Raw genomic sequence first — 7,186 nt, 5'->3', positions numbered from 1 at the left:
TGCCATCTGTATTATGGAGTATCAATACTACGCCAAACCGGTCCACAGGATACACGCCGTTTTTCATGGTCTATGGAGCAGAGGCGGTTCTCCCTAGTGACATCCGGCACGATTCGCCTCGTGTGGCAGCTTATGTTGAGGCAAATAATGAGACAGCACGACAAGATGCTTTGGACCTATTGGACGAAGAGCGTGATATAGCGGCTGCCCGTTCGGCGATTTACCAGCAAGATCTTCGTCGCTATCACAATCGCCGGGTTAGAACCAAAACTTTTCAAGAAGGAGATTTGGTGCTTCGATTCATCCAAGATCAAACGGATATGCACAAGTTATCCCCGCCTTGGGAGGGACCTTTCGTAGTCAGCAAGAATCTGCACAACGGGTCGTATTATCTGATTGATATTCGAGAGCATCAAGACTCACGTACATCAGAAGAGGAGACCAACAGACCGTGGAATATAGCTCATCTTCGGCCTTACTATACTTGAGCCATTGGCTCTATTTATGTACATATCATGACAATGTATATATTATCTTTGATATATCAAACCGGAGCCTCAGCCGAAGCGGGGTCTCTGTCTTTCTCATCATGCGAGGTTACACGGAGTGGTTCTGTCTAAAGCGGCCTCCGGTTTACCCTTTGACATTTGTTTTATATCACTGGGGGCTTTGGTCGTGTCCGAACCAACGAACACCCTTTGATAGGCGACAGCCACCAGATCATTTGGGGACTGAGTCAAGTTTGAACCAGTAATGCCTCTTGGTCGGCCTAAGGCCACAATATCACTGGGGGCTTTGGTCGTGTCCGAACCAACGAACACCCTTTGATAGGCGACAGCCACCAGATCATTTGGGGACTGAGTCACGTTTGAACCAGTAATGCCTCTTGGTCGGCCTAAGGCCACAAAATCACTTGGGAGCATGGTCGGGCCCGAGCCATTGCTACGCCTCTTGATTTGGCATATATGCCATGAGTCATTTGGGGACCTGGCTGATTTGAATCATTGTCACCCCTATTGGGGGCCTTGATCATGTCCGACCATGGTAATGCCATCTGAACAGCTTAATATAGCGTATTTTTGTGAATGGTTTTTATCATTACTTTCGTTTCCATCTTGTTTTCATGGTTTGTTCGTTTTTGCTTCTGCTGGATTTGTTTATGTCGACAAGCATATTTTTTTCGGTTCAGCCAATGATTTTTGATCCCCCTTCTAATCCGGAGGAGTCTCCCGGTTTACCTTTTCCCTGTTACACTCATGGAATAACCAGGGGGCTTGTATTAAGTCAGCACGGTTTGTACGGGGGCTACTTTCTCCCTTTTTTTGACGGTATTGGTTTATAAAACCACCACTTCAGGCTTGGGTAAACCAGCTTTATACCCAAACATGGAAGGTATTTGTGTATCATGTGTTTGTTATATTTCTGATACACATATCAAGATCATAATCCGGCTGCGGTATAACCGCTACCGAAGTTCAAATTTTTTCTGATTGCAGGAAATATGAATTAAAGTTTTTCAAGCAAAAGCTTTAGTACTTATGCACGAAGGCATATCCCAGGCAGAAGTTTTCACTATCCTATTACAAGGCAGCATGGTGCCCAAACAAAATCGTTGTTTCTGTAGAAGGATGTTTCAAATAGCACTTCAAACCGGCTTCCGGTTCAAGCTTGCTCCTCATCCTCCGCCGCTTCAGCTTCCTCGTCTCTACCCATTGGCTGGAAATCAACAGTGGTCCAGTCGATTCCCATTAAAGCTTGGAAAACAGCTTCTTCATGGATCAGGGAAGACGGTTCAATATCAGGGGCGTAAGTGTGCTTACGGATTGGAGGAATCAGATTCTCCGCTTCAACAGTTGGGGCAGGCACTCGCTTGTTTTGATCATTGTATTGCGCTTGATAATGCGTCAAATCCGCCTCTTCAACTAGCTGGCAAGCCAGAGGGCGCACTGCACGGTTTATAGCCCTTAAATCTTCTTCGTCGAACTCAGAGCCGTCTTCTTTCAGACTGGGATAGCCTTGAGCTGCTTCCACAGGATCAAAGTCGGGCACCCATGCCTTTGCCCGGATTAAGGCATTGATGGCTCCGGTTCGGGCAGCGGATTTTTTCAGCTCCTCAATCCGGGCTGGAAGCATTGACAACTTGCTAAGAGTGTCCTGGATTAAAGAGGGCGCCGGATTGTTGTGAGAAGCTGTGCTGATGATCCGTTGGGCTCCAGTGTACAATTGTTCTATCAAGGTGTAAGCAGCTTTCAGTTTCTTCCGAACATCATTTCCTAAGTGCCCAATACGTGTGCCTACAAAAGGATTGGAATGGTCTCAAACCGGACTTATGATACAGCAGATTCAAATTTATTACAGAAGTTACAAGGAGCTTACCAAAGATAGCAGCAGTCATGGAGTGTATTTGCCACTGTACGGCCGTCAGTTCATCTACCACCGGTTTAAGGGCCGCTTTAGCATTTTCTGCTCTTTTGGTTAAACCGGCCTTATTAGTGGCCCAGTCAGCTCGCTCTTTCTTAAAAAATTTCTTCAGCCGTTCAGCAGTGTTCAAAGCGCTGGTTAATTCTTCCTTGGCTTTATCTGTTTCAGCTTGCTGGGTCTTCAGGGCCTCCTGCAAATCGGCAATTCGGTCCTCCTTGATTTTAATCTCAGCCTGCATACAGATGACATTTTAAAGTTTTTCACAGTCAAGAGAAGAAATTGAAGTATCAACCACATAAACAAAGTTATATGCCTGATACTTGGGGGCTAATGTATCTTCAATTTTTTGTATATTGCTCAACTACAAAGTCCCAAGCTCAATACAAGTATTCAACTTGGCACTTGGGGGCTAATGGCTATTTGATCAAGTTCTGTTTTAAGGACAGCTTTTTAGCCCCGGTTTGATTATGCTAAACCGGCCCTCGAGGGTTATACCGATGGATTTCAATAATTATATATTCAGGATCAAGTCCCGGTTTGACCAAGGTCACAAACCGGCCCTTGGGGGCTACCGGGATGAATGCAAGAGCAGAAGAGAAAGAAGGAATTTACCTCAAATTTATCCCTCATCATTTTGACCAGGCCAGCTTCACAATCACGGCTAGTGTAAAGCCGGTTTAAATAGCCAGAATGAAGATCTTGCGCATTCAGAGCGGCATATGTTTCCAATTCGACATCCCATTTTCCTTTGTTCAAAGAGGAAGAATCCTCTTTGATGGTATGCCTGGTAAGAGTGGCAGGATTCCCGGGTTCAGAACGTCCTACACCGGTAATCACAACATCATCATCTTTTGATTCGCCGGTTTGGGTTGGTGCGGCCGTTTTGTCAGCAGGAGTGTGGGATTTTTCAATCTGGACAGAACTGGCAGGCGGATCAGTAGACGCTGGAGCATTAGTAAGACCTTCTTCAGGGATAATGTCATCTTGCAGAGGAGGATCATTAGGGATATCTTCAGAAATAAACACTTCATGATCCGGCGCTTGGTCATGTTCCGGGGCCACATTTTCTTCAGCCGCTTTATCCAGGCGGGCCTTCTTGCTTGGTTTCGGTTTAGCCCTGGAAGAAAAGATAAAAATTAAGGAAAAGTGTAAACCATTGCGCAGCATACTGGAAGCATATGATCGGTTTAACTTACCCAGCAACTGTTTTCAAAGGTGGTAGCTGGGTGGCTGACGATTCACAAGATGAGGAATGAGAAGTGACCTGATAATCGGAGTCGGATGGATTCAGAGGTTGACGGAAGAAACCCGCTTTACGATTTAAATCAATAAAAAGGTCGGAGACCTCGGAGCGGCGTTTTCGAACCGGACTGTTTGGTAAACCGGCAGAGGTAACTACCTGGCCACTGTGCCGGGTTGTGCGGCGAGCTTCATGTTGCTGGGTCTTCATAAGAAATTGGGAATCCAGATAAGCAAGAGGATGAGAAAATTTAATTTTCCGATTTGCCCGGCGAAATTTTGGCAAAGGCAAGATTTCTGAATCGGAAGAGAGAATGGTTACCTCAACGAAAGCCGCATTGCTGGCTTCAGCATCATCCTGACAAACATCATCATCAATAAGGCGTGTAAAAAGTAAGCCAAGTGAATCAAGTTCTATCTCAAGATCCGGTTTACCCACATCATCATCAATGGCTGGGTCAGACGAAGCGGTGGTTTTTCTCTTATGAGCTGGTTTCTTGACAACCTTGGTTTTGGGCCGGGTTGGCCGTCCTGCCTTTTCCGTTTTGTCTTGAGGAAGTTTCTTACTCCAGAACGGATTATCACCCTGGATCAGCAGCAATTAAAATGTTGAACATATAAAATAGTAACTCGGATCAACAATAAAGCAATTGAAATATTACCGCTAGCGGTTTGTTGGTGGTGCAATACGGAAGCAGACCGGTTTGAGCACAGAGGTGCTCCGGTTCATTCAGCATCTTCTTCACAGATTCTGTGACTTCATCCTCAGGGAGTTGGATTTTAGTGTGTCGGAGTGGGTCATCGACACTATCAGTATACTCACACATCAAATTTGGGCACCCACTTAGAGGCAAAATACTCCATGATATCCAGCAGCGTGCAAGGTCTATTCCTGTTAAACCGTTGGCCATGAAGGCCCGGAGCTTGGACAGTTGAGGAGCATATTTAATTCTCTCCTTGGCATTTAGCCTTTGTGGAAAGGGGTGAGTGTTGCTGAGCCGTTCCGGACGGAAGCCAGGCAAGGGATTTTCGTTGTCAGGAGATGTATCCTTGCAATAAAACCAAGTTACGTTCCATTCCTTGGGGTGAGTATGGAGTTTGACGTGAGGGTAGGTGATTTCTTTCCTCTTCTGAATGGCCATACCGCCCAGTTCGGTATTAGGGCCGTCAGTGAATTCAGTACGACGGTTCAGATGAAAGAGATCTCTGAATAACTCGACGGAAGGCTCCTCTTGAAGGTATGCCTCAGAAAGTACTTGAAAGTGACATAGGTTGGTGACGGAGTTGGGGCCAATATCCTGTGGACGGAGTTGAAAGTTGGCTAACACGTCCCAATAAAATTTGGAGCCGGGTGGTTTGAAGCCCCGGGCCATATGATCTGTGAAGACCACGACCTCTCCTTCCTGGGGTGTAGGAGGACATTCATCTCCAGGAACCCTCCAATGAATCGTGTCTTTGCTATCCAAAGCACCAATCAGGACTAGGTCGTTCAGCTGTGATTCTGTGACACGGGAGGGAACCCAATTGCACTCGTACACTTGTTTGGCCATGACAAGATCTACAAGGAATAAATGATCCGGTTCAAGCATATGCCGGATAAAACGGTGGTGATCTAATTACGGTAAACCGGAGGAAGTACCATAAACCGGTCTTCTACAACGCAGCATCAGATGGATTCTGGCGGTTCAACCAGGGGACTAATGACATATATACCGGTTTAGCTATTTTTCCTCTATGGTGAAGTTAAACCGCCTGGCCTAAGTATCGGAAGCAATCGAAACTATGGATAACTAGTTATGCAGAAACAAGTTTCACAAAGTTATGTTACAGCCACGGATCTACAGCAAGCTCATAAAAAACAGGAAGTATTTTGAAGACTAAGACGGAAACAGAAGTGAACCATTGAGTGGATAGATGCGGGAGATCTATAAGTCTGGATGAGAAATGGTAAGCGGATGCTAAAGGGATCGCTACTAAACACAGCAAGAGTTCACGGATGCATTCAAGATCAGAGAGCAGCTATGAACGCGCGATGAACATAGCAAGAACATGGAACCCTAAGAATAGATCTAGGTTAAGAGGGAGAGAGAACTTACCAGGAACGGAGAGGATGCGGAAAGACGCCGCGACACTCTGGTACGTGCAGGTTGATGCAGCAGCCTGAGACGAGGCAGAGGTCGACGGTGGTGGCGGAGCTCCAAGGCCGGCGACGTAAGGAAGAAGAAGAAGAAGGGACGAAGGCGAAGAGAAAGGAAATGACCCTTCGGTCTTATTTATAAGGCAACTGAGCTAGGTCAAACGCGCGAATCCAGGAGCTGTCATTAAGAGGGCGTTATGAATTTCATAATGACGTCATGCCGGTTTATAGTAGCCAAAATTGATGACGTCATGCCGGTTTACAGTGACCAAAAATGATGACGACATGGAGATTTGCCAATTAACAGAAGACATCCAAGACGCAAGATGGTGTGAAGGATTGACATGAACCAGTTCAAATCAATCTGGGGCCTAATGTTGGGGATATTACCACTGGGCGTAAACCGGCTTACTTGGGCCGGGTTAACGTCATAGTGGTATAAGCAGGTGAAGGCCCAAGGCCTATAGTCGGTTTAGAATCTGTATCAGTAAAACCGACCTGATGTATAGCTTGTATTGTAAGTTAGGAATAGAGAGATACCGACCGGGATACGAATATGAACCGGCTGGGACTCTATGGACCGACGGGCGTCACCCGTGTATATAAGGGGACGACCCGGCGGCGGTTCAAGGGACAACCACAACTCGGGCCTAGGCGAAGCTTGTTTGCTCCCTAGCCATCGAGATCACATCAATTCTATCACAACTAGACGTAGGCTTTTACCTTCATCGAAGGGGCCGAACTAGTATAAACCCCACGTGTCTTTGTGTCCGCTTTAACCCCTTCAAGTAAACTCGTAGCGATGGCTCCACGACTAAGTCCTTTCGCTAGGACATCTGCCATGACAAATCCACGACAGAACCTGTTCCAGAATTTGCGCGCTGACTCTCCGGGCTGTTGGGTTATATGACTCAGATCGTCTGCATCCGGAGGGCGGACATAAGTCCCTTAAAAATTTGCTCTAAACGCGTCCTCAAGCTCTTCCCAACTTCCAACAGTGTTTTCTGGGAGGCTTTTGAGCCAATGCCGAGCTGGCCCTTTGAGCTTGAGGGGTAGGTATTTTATGGCATGGAGATCATCTCCTCTAGCCATGTGTATGTGTAGTATGTAATCTTCTATCCAGACTCCGGGGTCTGTTGTGCCGTCGTATGCCTCTATGTTTATGGGTTTGAACCCTGCTGGAAATTCATGATCCAGCACCTCATCGGTAAAACATAGCGGGTGTGCGGCGCCCCTGTATTTGGGTGTGCCGCTGTCTTCGAACACTTGTCGTGTTGTGTTACTTCCCGGGGCCCTCTTTTTTGGCCCGTAGATGGACCTAGTTGGGCCGTCCGTTTTCCTAGGATCATAAGTCGGCTTGTGTGCGGCGCCGCTTTTCACTTTTGGCCT

This window comes from Triticum dicoccoides, chromosome 4B (assembly GCF_002162155.2).
Source record: "Triticum dicoccoides isolate Atlit2015 ecotype Zavitan chromosome 4B, WEW_v2.0, whole genome shotgun sequence".
Classification (NCBI taxonomy): domain Eukaryota; kingdom Viridiplantae; phylum Streptophyta; class Magnoliopsida; order Poales; family Poaceae; genus Triticum; species Triticum dicoccoides.
The sequence above is the reverse complement of the archived record's forward strand: the minus strand, read 5'-3'. Positions refer to the sequence as shown.